This window comes from Microplitis mediator, chromosome 5, assembly GCF_029852145.1.
Source record: "Microplitis mediator isolate UGA2020A chromosome 5, iyMicMedi2.1, whole genome shotgun sequence".
Taxonomy (NCBI): domain Eukaryota; kingdom Metazoa; phylum Arthropoda; class Insecta; order Hymenoptera; family Braconidae; genus Microplitis; species Microplitis mediator.
Genome location: NC_079973.1, coordinates 18,296,719 through 18,310,054, shown reverse-complemented (window position 1 = coordinate 18,310,054; position 13,336 = coordinate 18,296,719). Strand labels below are relative to the sequence as shown.

Sequence of the window (13,336 nt, the reverse complement as noted above, 5' to 3'; positions counted from 1 at the left end):
TTATTCAATTTGACTACAAGTATTACTGTCAGACCTGTCAGACAATGACGTTGAGTTGATTGAAAGTTTCACTTCAAATTGACGGCAAGTTTTTTTGTCAAGTTACATTCAAGCTGCTGCCGTATTCTGAAGCCAACTTAAAGGAAAGTATTATCCAGGCCAAGCTTGCCAGAAACTTTCTTGTTAAGTTAGCCGAAAATGTTTCACTGCAGAGCTTACTGAGTAAGGTGTGGCTATCAGGGTAGTTTTTTGGCAAAACTATCCCGACCCCATCACGTTATTATGAATTACAAAGTTGATAATAGTCATAACTATAGTTAAGATAAAAGTTATAATTTCTGATTATCATAAATAATTGTAGATTTTACCATGTAGTTGGAAGATACTACAATTCAGATTGTTTATTTAATAATTTAAATGATATTTACTACTATCGAATTCATCAGTTTAGAAATTGTATTATAACTCGATGATACTTTTTACCATAAAATTCTGTCCGTGTGGCTTGAAAACAATGGAAACTATGAAAAAGCATAAAATTTAAGTCATGACCTTTCCATGGATCATTGCAATGACACTAAATTTAATTACGTTACTTAATTTTATCGTATAGACATAACTTGGACAAAGTTTTCTTTGACTCTCTTATTATTATAAAGATGATTACTATTTATAAGTTAAAGATATGAGACTGTTATGGAGCTTAATTTTTAAATACCACAAAATAATGGTGGTTAAGAATTCAAATTCACTTCAATCGAAAAACAATAGATTGGATAGTGGTATCCTTTTTTGCCACTTTAGGGCATGTTTTGGACACGTCAAAAATTTACACAAAGTAATTCGTAATAGACGCATGACATAATGAATTTTTCAAATGCGTACAAAGAAAATTTAAATCATATTCATACAATGGAAATTTTATTTTATACTTTTTCATTAATTAAAAAAAGTATTAAAAGTCCAAAAATGGAGCAATCAAGCAAAATCTCTAATCAGGTAACGTAAATATTATTACTTAAGTTTATATAAATACAGTATTTATACAAACTTTAATCATTTTCCTCGTATATCAAGTTAACAGTTTATTCCCAAATATAGAAATATGTTTTTTTATTTTTATGAGGGCTACTCGGAATTATTATTGCGCGTATATATTTATTTTCTTTTATCATTAAATATTTATTACATAAGATTAACATTGTTTAACGCCGTACAATCTTTGCCGGACTTTTACGTTGCTTTAAATTTTATTTTTTTTTTAAATTTATTTAAAGTAAATGAATATTTTTTTTACAAGCGTTTTTAGATCCAAATTAATCAAGTTTTCTGTACAGAAAATTTTTCATTTATTGAATTTTATTACTGCATAAATTGTTAGCTTTCCTGCAGACTAATAATTGTGTAACTGTCTTGACCAATAAATAATTTATTTATAAACAATCGACTTCTTGGGTAAATTTTATATATAAAAATCTATTGCACACCTCAAGCGCGAAAGCGCTGAGGGTGCTTTATGAACGGTTTTTTTTTTTAATATGATTAGACAATATGTTGGATTTCGTTGAGTATTTTCTAAAAATACCATTAGTTTAAGAGTCTATATAAATATATATATTAGGGTGATTCATTTCCGCAAAAGTTTTATTTTTCTAAGGGCTCAAGCAAAATCTCAATCTACATCGAAAAAAAAAAAATTCTCATCAAATATGAGCTCTTAATGCCAATGCTAAGTATTTACTATTTCAATTTGAGTTTTTCCCATTTAAAATGCATGTAAAAAAAATTTTTTTTTTTTCAAATTTCTAATGCTGAGCTGCTTTTCATGATATTGAGAAACGAATTGCTGAATATTGTAAGAGACTCCATGCTCTTTAAAATTTCTCTTGGACTTTTTAATGTAGCTCACGCTGGTTCACCAGTAAGAGCTATCGAACTGAATTTTTTGACGAAAATCGTGATTTTTTCATTTCTTAGGACGAACCGCTAAGTATAGAGAAATAAAGGAAACATATATTTGAAGAAAATTTCATCCTCTTTAAAAAAGGTCCTTAGACCTAAGTTGCTCTGACCGATAGTTTATGAGTTACAGTAATTTTTATAATTGAAAATGTAAAAAATGTAAAAAAAAAATGGAAAATTATCATATTTAAATTCATTTACATTTTCAATTATAAAAACCCTCGTAGATTTGAATCACGGTGGAAACACCGTGGATCCATCGTGTTTCCACCATGATTCAAATCTGCGAGGGAATTACTGTAACTCATAAACTATCGGTCGGAGCAACTTAGGTCTATATATATATATATATATATATATATATATATATATATATATATATATATATATATATATATATATGTGTGTGTATGTATGTATGGGTCATTCCACCAAATAAAGTTTTTTTTACGGGGCGATCCTCGTCGATTTGGTTCAAACTTTGTGGAGTCGTTCTATATATTCAAAAAAAAAATTCTCTGAAAATTTGAGCCCTTAATATGCAACTGTTTCAAAGTTATGATTTTTTGAATTTTTAAAAAATTTTTTCAAGGTTAAAGTTAAGTCAAAACGACTTTAATAACCTGAATAACTTTCGAAGAGTGAATTTAGCAAAAAATGTTAAGAGACCTTTTTTGTAGAGCATTAAATTTCCTTCAAGAATATGTATTTAGATTTGAAAAAAAATGTTATAGTTTCCAGTAGTGACAAAAATCCAAAATAGAAACAAAGAATTTAAAAAACAAATCAATGTTTAAGGCACGGTTAGAAGGAAACGGCTCGTTTTACGTAAATTTACTAAGAAAGATTTTTTGTAGAGAATTCAATTTCCTTTAAGAATATACATTGCTCAAATTTTTCAGATGGATGATTAACGAGTTTTGGGTAAAAAATGAAATTTCTGTCAAAAAACTAATAGTCGTAACGATTCACCTTTTAATATCAATATTAAGGGCTCAAACTTGCACAATAATTTTTTTTTGTCATCAGGAATAATATTTTCACAGTATCGAAAAAAAAAAAAAAAATAGTCGATTTTTTTGGCCCAGTCTAATGTATATATATATATATATATATATATATATATATATATATATATATATATATATATATGTGTATGAATACATAGTTGGGTGGTTAGTTTGGAACGACAATTTTTTTTTCGGAGTGAATGCGGATTTTAATAATAAAGTCCAGACCATTCTGAAATCACTCCGCTGAAAAGGCAAACTCCCTATTTACTCCGTATGCAGAGTGATTTTTTTTAAAAACTCCGAGACTCCGAGTGAATTCACTCCCGATTTTTTTTAGTGTATTAAGTACTTTATTTTTTATTTCAAAGTTTTTCTATTTAAAATACAGAGAGAATTTAGGTTTTTTTGTATTTATCCATTATAACTTCGCGGCATTTTATGCCATTATCACCTACATAAGGGCAATTTGTAGGTAATTAGATGTACTTTGAAAGTGCTTACCACAATTTTAGTGTAACTCATATAATTTAATGTGTGTACGTCATAGACGTCATTAAAAAAAAAAAAAGAAAGAAAAAAAAAGTATTTTTTATATTTAGCGAGTAAACAGTTAGAGTTATAGAGGAAAAGTAATTAGAAATTTTGTAGGACATTAAATTCTCTACAAGACAGATCCTATGCTTGAAGTTGATAAAATCTATAGGTTACAAGATAATAAAGTAATTAAGAAATGTTTTTAATGTTAAAATAATGTTTCAATTTTTTTTTTTTTAAATGACTTCTATGACGTATACAAATTAAAATATATGAGCGAATATGCATATGTTTTTCCATAAAAATAGCATTTGAAAAAATATTTTTTCGTTTTCTTAACTCAAAACTACGAAAAAAATTTTTTTTTCTATTTTGATGAACTTATTCTTATTGAAAATTTAATTCTCTACAAAAAAGCTTCGAAATAGTTTTATCGTAATCCTAATGAGTAAGAAGTTATTGGGCTTTGAATACTCGCAACTAAGTAAATTCTAAAGAGGATATTTATTAACCAACGGTTTGCAGTAATAGACATCACATAGATAATTTCTTTAATTTTGATAAATCTGAAATAATTTTCAGTATTCTATAACAATTTTTTAGTGACTGCAAGATTTATTCATAAATTTATTAAATTATTAAATAAACTATATATAATATATTTTTTAACTTCCCTCTATGAAAATTGTAAATTTTCAAAAAAAGGAAATTACTGGTTTCGGTCCGATTTTCGAAAATCTAGTTTTCATCAGATGTCAACATTTTGAGGTCATAGGAAGTTATTCTGACTATTTCCGGATGGACGTCCGCGTCCGCGCGCGCGTGTGTATTTGTGTGTGTGTGTAAACTTTTTCTATCCGACGATATCTTTGGAACGAATCAACCAATTTGAACGTTCTTGGTGGCAATCGAAAAGGCTCGCCAAGACTTAAAATTAAATAGGTTTTGGAGTCGATCGATCATGTAGTTTGCAAGTTATACGAAAAATAAAAATTGCACATTTTTTTTTTTTAGGTTTTTTGCGTATAACTTATAAACCACTTGCCTGATTCACCTCAAAGTGTATTCAGTTTTAAGTCTTAGTGAGTCTTTTCGATTGCCACCAAGAACTTTAAAATCGGTTGATTCGGTCCAAAAATATCGTCAGAAAAAAATTATTTTTTTTAAGTGAAAGTGTGTTTTATCGGCCTAATAGATTTTTGAGCTTGAAGAGCTCAAAAATTTACAAGTAATAACATTTTCGAACTCTCTGAGCTCGAAAACAGCGAGAAGTTTTGGGGCTGGCCCGCAGGGTTGGTCGGTTTTCAGATTTTTAAAATTATAAACGGTGAATTATGAATAATTTTTAAGAGCAAGCTAGTATTTACGTATGTATATCTAATTTTATTTTTTGCACATAGAAAAAATATAAATTATATAATCAAATCTATTGTAACACAAATTAAGATTTCCCGACTAAAAATTTTGGTGAGGCTTGCCGAAAAATCAGTTTGGCCTGAACTAGGCTTGCCTAACGAAGGCAAGCCTGATTCGTATCTTATTTTTACTGGCTTTCTTTTTACCATAAAAATTGTTGAGATTTTTTAAAATTCGAGATCGGTAATCGACAATGCGTAGAAAAAAAATGTTTAAATCATAGTAAATAATAATGATTTTTAAATATAAATTTATTTAGTGAGAAAAATTTATAACTAGCAAAAAAAAAAAAAAAAAAAAAAATAAGTCTTGTGAAATGGAAGTTGAATAAAACTTAAATGAAGTTAAACTTGATAGAGTCAAAATCCAAATAAATTTAAAATATATGAGTTGAATGATCTTTAGAAAAAGTAATGACTGATAATTATTTCCCCTTAGTTTGATATACCGAGTGAAGAAGTAACTTTATCATCAATAGGAACCACGTTTTTTGCCTCCACCCATGAACTTTATAGTATTTAATTTATAGATAGCGGAACTTTACCATCAAGTTCATGGACGAAAACAGGTTTACTAAAAATATATTCATTCTACTTTATAATCACATTTAAAAATAAATTATGTTACACTATTAATTTCATCACAAAAAAGTTATTATTCTAATTTAATAAAAAAAATTAAAGTAAAGATAATGGGATAAGAAAAAGCTATTCTATAATAGAAAAGATTTTTGTTTTTTATTGTTCATTAAAAATTTTTAGTAATATTGGCTACAATGAAAAAAATTATAAAATAAAATAATTGATTACACTGAGAATATTTCCAATAAACTAAAAATAATATTATAGATAACAGAAATGTCGAAATTATTATTCTGATTTTTCTTGAACATAAAAATATATCAAGACCTTAAATACATAGGGTACTTGAATATATTGTACATAAAAAAATTACAATTATTAAAAAAACTATTTTACATGGCTTTAATATACATAAAAAAAAAGTTTTGTATTTTACGCGGACATTCGTTGTTGTAACTTTGTAACTTATTTTAATGTATTTTTATATACACATTTATTATACAACTATCTAATTGATTTATTAATAATTCTCTATAAGAGCAAGATAATAGTTTTTATTTAACTATAAATACTATAGAAAATACTAAAATATCACTGAGAAATAGTCAACATAAATAAAATTTTTTCCCTAGCAAATTTTAGTATATTTTTAATACTCAGGTTCTTATAATATTTCCATATTATAAATATTATTATTACTAAAAACATAAATAGTTATTATTTTTTGTATTTAAAAAATTTAATATTGTTATTTTAATTTCCTAATCATAATATATATATTGCTCATTTACAAATTAAAATGAAGAATTGTTGAACACTCATTTCTTTTTTTTATGAGCAATATTATTTTAAGTATTATTTACAATGTCGACGATTATTTATATTTTTGACATCACGCATGAAAAATAATATTTCCATACATCGCCGTAGTAGATTTTATTAAAAAGATGACTGAGTTGCAATGATTGAAAATAAATCTGAAAAACAATTAATTTAGATAATTTTTGAGTTAAATTTTTAAATTATTGTATAAAAATTAACACGAATAAGTGATGATTTATTCAACAACTTGATTTTAAAATAGTAAAATTTTTTTTATGAAAAAAAATGTATTGCTCAATAAACTCATAATTTAAAATTTAAAATAAAAAAGAACTTAAGGATAGGGTAGAATCACCAGTGATAGACATTGAGGAAATTGATAAGTTTAAGAAATTTTTACATATAGTAAAACATCATAACATGCAATAAATTATTGATTAATGAAACCGTAGAACTATTAAGAATGTGATAGTTACATAAAAAAATACGTATTCTTTGTTTTAATTATTTATAGCAGTTTTGGATACCTTTCAAAAGTGGGTATTAAAGTCTCCCAAACATATCAAATGTTTTCATTATATTTTAACACTGTATAAGAACTTATTAGAGAAATATTTGTCTTTAATATTGCACACCTCAAGTGCGAAAGCGCTGAAAATTCTTTATGAATGGCTTTTTTTTCCCGACTATTTTTCTCACACACAAATATTTCTACACTCTTTTAATTACACCAAAATAGGTCAAATGGTATAGTAGCATATAGAGAATTTATTAAGGAACAATTTGTACCTAGTATCAAGTCAATTCATTATTTTATTAGTTTACAATAAATTATTTTAACTCAAAAAACCAGTGCTGTCAATTGTTACGAATGAAACTTCGTAAACACGATAACTCACGCCAGACGCAATAATCGGCCTAACTTTTTTTTTATTATCTTTGTAATTTTTATCACAAGAACCCTTATGAATGAAAATCACTATCTAAAACCTTTTATTTTAATTGTAATTAATTAAAATTATGAAACTGATTATACACGAAAAATTTAGCTGCCATTTTTATTTTTACTGTTGTTATTATTTTTTTCATTTTATCTCTCCATCAACTACTGGCAGCAGCACTAGCGTAATAATTGGAATTAAAAAAAAGAGCGACATCTGATACAAAAACGCGAGGTATTTAAAAAAAATGTTAATAAAAAAATATTAAACTGAAAAATAAATAAGAAAATCAAATTGGCAATTCATAAGTTGAATAAAAATTCATACTAAAAAAAAAAAATAAATAAATATTGTAAAATAATAGTAATGATTAAAAATAAAATGAGCGATTGAGGTGGGCATTTAGATTTTTAAACATTTATTGTCAATATGTTGAAAGAAAATTTTAAATGCCCACTTCATATTCAGTATCCAAAACCGATTTTTCTACGCCAATTAAATAAGGATGTCTAAAAAATATATTATTATGATAAAAGAAATATTACATACCATTGTTCTAATTAATGCTCCAAAATAATTATGCAAAATTATTGACAGTATTGTCGAAGAGTTTCTAAACTACAAGCTTTATGACAGCATTCTTCAACAATGCCACCACCGGTTGGAGAATTAGATCTGGATTCGTTTGATGAAGGTTCATTATATCCATCACTACATACTAGCTTAAGAGTATTACTTAATGCTGATGAACACACTCTGATTTTTCCACTACTCCTATTCAATGGCGATGATACCACTAAATTAAACATTATTGCAATAATTATAATCAATAATGTTGAACTAATTCGTATTGAGAACATAATCAGAGTATTATCAAAAAATTTGAATGATAATTATTTTTAACTTTATATTATCAACAACCTTTCAGCTATATTTATTTATTTTTAAATAGTTCTAAATCAGTCTTCAACTAATACAGTTTATTATGTTTTATATTTATTATATAAGTTATTATAAAAATATATGTTAAATATACAATAAGTTAAAACTGAGCAATCGTACTTATGCTGTGTCGACGAATTCGTCGGCCTAACTGAGAGCAATGATATTTTCCTTTCCTTGTAAAATTTGGTCAGTATGCTAAAACATATACGTAGAGATCTCAGCGCCTACGTCAAATGGTGGGAGTAAGTTTTTTCTTTATTTTTTAGTGGGCAACCGAAGAATTCTTTAATATGAAGTAAACATATTGACTACACATATCTATTAAAAGTTTAATCTATAGTCTATTTGGGGTAAAGGCATGTAGATTACATGACCTTTTGTTGAAAACAATTTTTAGTTCCTATTATGACATAGGCTACTTTTTTCATTCAGCTCTTGAAAGATTAATATCATTTTTTTTCTAACTATATTTATATTTAAATTTTTATAATAATCAATTATTAGATAGCTAATGAAGAATCTGTGAAAATTATTGAAAGTATTAAAAATTTATAATTTGACATAAAAGTACATAGTTACTGTGAGAATACATAAAAATTGAAAATTTTTTAGAAATCATTTAAATTAATTTTTTTTAAGCTTATCGCAATGTTTTCGTTAATTACGAACTTTGAAATATTACTGCTAATAATAACAATCTAAAGATTTCATAAGGAGTAAACAAAATTAATCCCATAAATAAGTATGATCAATTTAAGTTACGTATTTAATTTTTGTTGTTATTTATCGAGAAATAAAAAGAGAAGGGCTTAGAACACGCATTTCATAATGGTATTAATCTACATTTGTTGACATCTATAGCTCCTCAGTATAATTCGTTATTCTTAAATCATTAGTAGTTCGATAAATAAATATATGTTGTTTAAATATAACCTTCTGTTATAAAATAATACATATTATCTTTTAACAATTGTCAAAATTATCAGGACCTATAAATTTTTTAACTTCCCGCTAAGAAAATTGGAAATTTAAAAAAAATCGGTGAGTTATTAGTTTCGATCCGAATTTCGAAAATCGAATTTCTAAGAGAGACCTTGACGTTTTGAGGTTCTAAGAAGCTATTCTGACTAATTTCAAGATGATGTCCTAGTATATGTATGTATGTACGTACGTATGTAAATATCTGTATCTTTCGAACGGATGAACCGATTTCGATCGTCAAGGTTGCATTCGACGCGGCTTGTCATTATCTAAAAGCTGTGAAAAATTGAAATTGATCGATAGAGTGTGTTCGAAGATATTCCAAAAATAAAATTTATTAAAACATGTTTTTTTTTGGATAACTTGTAATGTGCTTAATGGATTGATTCCAAAATTTAATCAGCTCTAAATAAGCCGCGTCGAATACCACCTCAACCATCAAAATCGGTTTATTCGTTCAAGAAAAACCGTTGTCGAGAGAATTAAAAACAAAATTTGTTTTTAGTTTTTTTGAAATATCTCAAAAACGACTACATAGATCAATTCTAAAATCTGGTTAGCTTTAGAACTCAATAAAACGCGTCGATTGCCACCTTAATCGTATCAATCGGTCAATTCGTTTGAGAGATATCGTTCGAGAAAAAAAATGGTAAAAGTATTTTCGAGCTCGACGAGCTTGAAAATTTATTCACACCAATATTTTCGAGCTCAAGGAGCTTGAAAACAGCGGGAAGTTTTGGGACTGGCCCGCAGGGTCAACCGATAGATCGATTTTATTTTTAAATTTAAATCCTTAGTTCATTATTTTTAATTTTTTACAATTATTACTTTTGTAGAAAGATCTATTTTTATCCTCTTAAAATATTGATATGAATGTATTTTTAGACGTATTTATTTTAAAATATTTATGTATATTCGTTCTCTATATTTTTTTTGTTGTTATCTTTAAATATTAGCTTTAAGATAAATGGAATTTTTTAATGCTAGTCCAAATGTCTGTTTAAAGAATTAAAGTTTATTGCCTATCTCTATATATTTTGATAATGCCTGACTTTTCCACATAATATATATATATATATATATTATGAGGAAAAATTTTGGCCCCCATTTCGACCTCAAATAACCAACTTTGGTGAGGCTGTGTGGGGCCAAATGAGGGTGAAATCACATATAAATTTTGCTCCTTATTTGACTCTCAATGCAGTAGTTATCGGACATAATACCATGGTGAGGACGATATGAGGGCGAAATTTTGAGCCTCATACAACCCTCTTCAGCCTCATACCATTTCATTTACTTTTATCTCTGTGTGTGTGTGTGTGTGTGTGTGTGTGTAGTTGTGCATTCAATGATATATATATATATATATATATATATATATATATATATATATATATATATATATATATATTTATTTATTTGTATATATTTCTACAATATATAAATTCTTCACTTTATTATAACGCATGTTTTTTGTTGAGTTAAAACTACAGTTTAAAAACAATTAATATTTTTCATCTAATGTAGCCTTTAGAATAATATTAGTTACATTCATATTTTTCTTAAGACGCTATTTATATATTTAAATCTTTATTTTCATCTTCATCACTGCTTGATTCGTTGTCTTTCTGTTCATTATATTGATCGTCATCACAATCTAATGCAAATAAAAAATATTATTACTTTACTGATTTTAGAATATAATAATTTTTGAGTTTGATAGACAATTACCATAATCCTCACTAGGTAATTGTGAATATTTTTCAATCATCGTTCGTTTCTTCGGTCTGCCCTTGTTGTATGCTCATTTGTTTATATAATTAATAATAGCTGACCCGAGTACGCTCCTTTTTTCGCAGTGGTTGATCCAACCTATAATAAAAAAAAAATATTGTTTGAAAAGAACTAGAATTCTTAACATGAAAATAATAATTTATTAATTTTAGCTGTTTTTTCTAAATGAAGTATTAGTTCACAAAGTAGTAAAAATTACAACAAATGTACAGAAATAACAAACTTTTTCTATCTAACTTTTTCAAATGGTAAGACATAAAACTCATTATTAATTGAAAAATTGTGTATATTTTGTTTGCATGTAACATTATTATGGGTTTGGAAGAAATGAATATATTTAAATTTTTGCTAAAAAACTTCCAATTTTGCTATTTTTTAAGTATATTCGAATGGTGAGATAGTGGAATTAATTCAAAAGTTTTTTTTGTTTTAACCGTTTATTCATTTTATTTATTTATTTATATATATTTATTTATTATTTGTTTATTTATTTTTTGTAAATCACTTTTCACATTTAACATGACTCCGTAGATGTTGCTTATTTTTATAGATATAAGTAAACTCGCTGATTTAAATTACTAGTGCTAGAATTAGTGTGTCACTGAAAGTATTAAAATTCACTGATTCAAATTTAGATATAACTACTTCATTAATGTTAAGAATACCTTCCATTGGGTCGGCATCGTATAATATTTTAAGTGAAATTATGGCCATACAGGCTAAAAATAAATTTAATATATTCAATCTGTTTCTTCCAGTAAAATACATTTTTTTTAGTTTTAAAAAATTTTAAATTTTTAAATATACGGGAATTCGGACTGATGTTAAAAAAAGTTCATTGTTCTGAAAAATTAAAATTATAAGTATAAATACAGGAAAATATTTTTATAAAAATTTAATTACTATAATTGGGAGTTTCGTCTTATGGTAAAACATAATAACTGTATGTTATTAATACTTCTAACTATTACGCTATTATATTTATAATCGAAATGTAATTGTCAGTAATGTCTTTGGCAATTAGGCGAAGCAGATATCGTCGCCGTGAGCCATTCCTTTCATATTATGGAAATTATCCCCTAGAACCACAGGAGGTTTGGTCAGAATATTATCTAGATTTTTTGAATTAATTATTCTTCCCTTTTAAAAATAGAAATTTTTTTATTATTATCGTACTCGAAGGTATTTTCACTTACGTCAATACGTTTCATTAATAATTTTTGTTAAAAATAATAAAACAATTAAAATCACTAAACTTAATCACAATGTATGAACGATTACAATAAATATTCATAAACGTTTAATAGTAACTTTCTAAAATGGTACATTTTATTTATTTTTGTTTTTCTGATTGGTTTAATAATTAATTACACTAATTTTCCCATCGAGTTTAAAAAAATTTTAAAATAAAAAGTTGATGATAAAACTTGATCTAATGCGCCTGAGGTCGATAAATAGAAAAACAAAGTCAAATAAGATTATCATAATTTTTTTCTTGTTTGTGTAACGTAACGGTTTAATTTTTTTTTTTTTTTTTTACAACAATGAATATATAAATACACAGTAAACTGTACATTAGTTTTTATTTAATTTTCATATTGTACATAAGTATGTATTTTTATCCATGCGGAATGCGATGATAGTTTATTTTTAACTAGAACAAAAATAAATTGTTTATATTGAGAAATGAAAAATTTATACGTAACATATTTAAAAAGAAATTTTTTAATAATTTGAAAGTTAGAATTTTTGTCCCGAGTAAAAATTAAAATTCAATTAAAAAAAAAATTAATTGTCATTCACCGGTGCAGCGTAGCTGCACGGCGTCCTTAATTATTGCCCGCAATACCGCAGCCGTTTGGAGGACAAAACCGCCGCACGAAAAATTTTTATTTCTGTCTAGCTTAGCTGCGCCACTGCTGCAACACAGCTGCATGATACTGTCATTTTATTAGTTCAAGAAATTAAATTTTTATGAGTTATAGATTTTATTGAATTTTAATATAGATAATTATTAAAACTAAAATTTTTAAGAACCACAAACAAATGAAAATTAAAGATGTTTATATATCCCTTGTAGGAAAAAAAATATTGACAACGGGGCTGGCCTTGGCACAAAATACTGGGCTACCCGGCTCGGCCTCCGAAGGTTGATCCGAGATCTGACCAACGTTCAAGTGACAAGCCTCGGTTTGCCAGTCTTGGGCCAAGATTCAGCCAATACTCATGTGACAAGCCTTGGTTTGCCAGTCTAAATAACAAATGGTACCTTAAACCTCTAATTTCTACACTTATCCAAAAAATTGAAGGAACAAAAAAATTTTATAAATTTTTTAGTGATTTTTGG

General features: G+C 26.4%; 1 long non-coding RNA gene across 2 annotated transcripts; it reads right to left on the bottom strand.

Annotated features, from left to right (window-relative positions):
* Positions 1-10,665: 10,665 nt before the first annotated feature.
* On the bottom strand, positions 10,666-12,341 carry LOC130668856 (uncharacterized). Of its 2 annotated transcripts, none has more exons than XR_008990080.1 (3): positions 12,186-12,341; positions 10,927-11,067; positions 10,666-10,852 (listed from the first exon to the last, which is right to left on the bottom strand). It is a non-coding gene; the product is annotated as an uncharacterized LOC130668856 (long non-coding RNA). The 2 variants fall into 2 exon arrangements; XR_008990081.1 differs by lacking the exon at positions 12,186-12,341 and adding an exon at positions 11,502-11,585.
* Between the last annotated feature and the right edge of the window lie 995 nt (positions 12,342-13,336).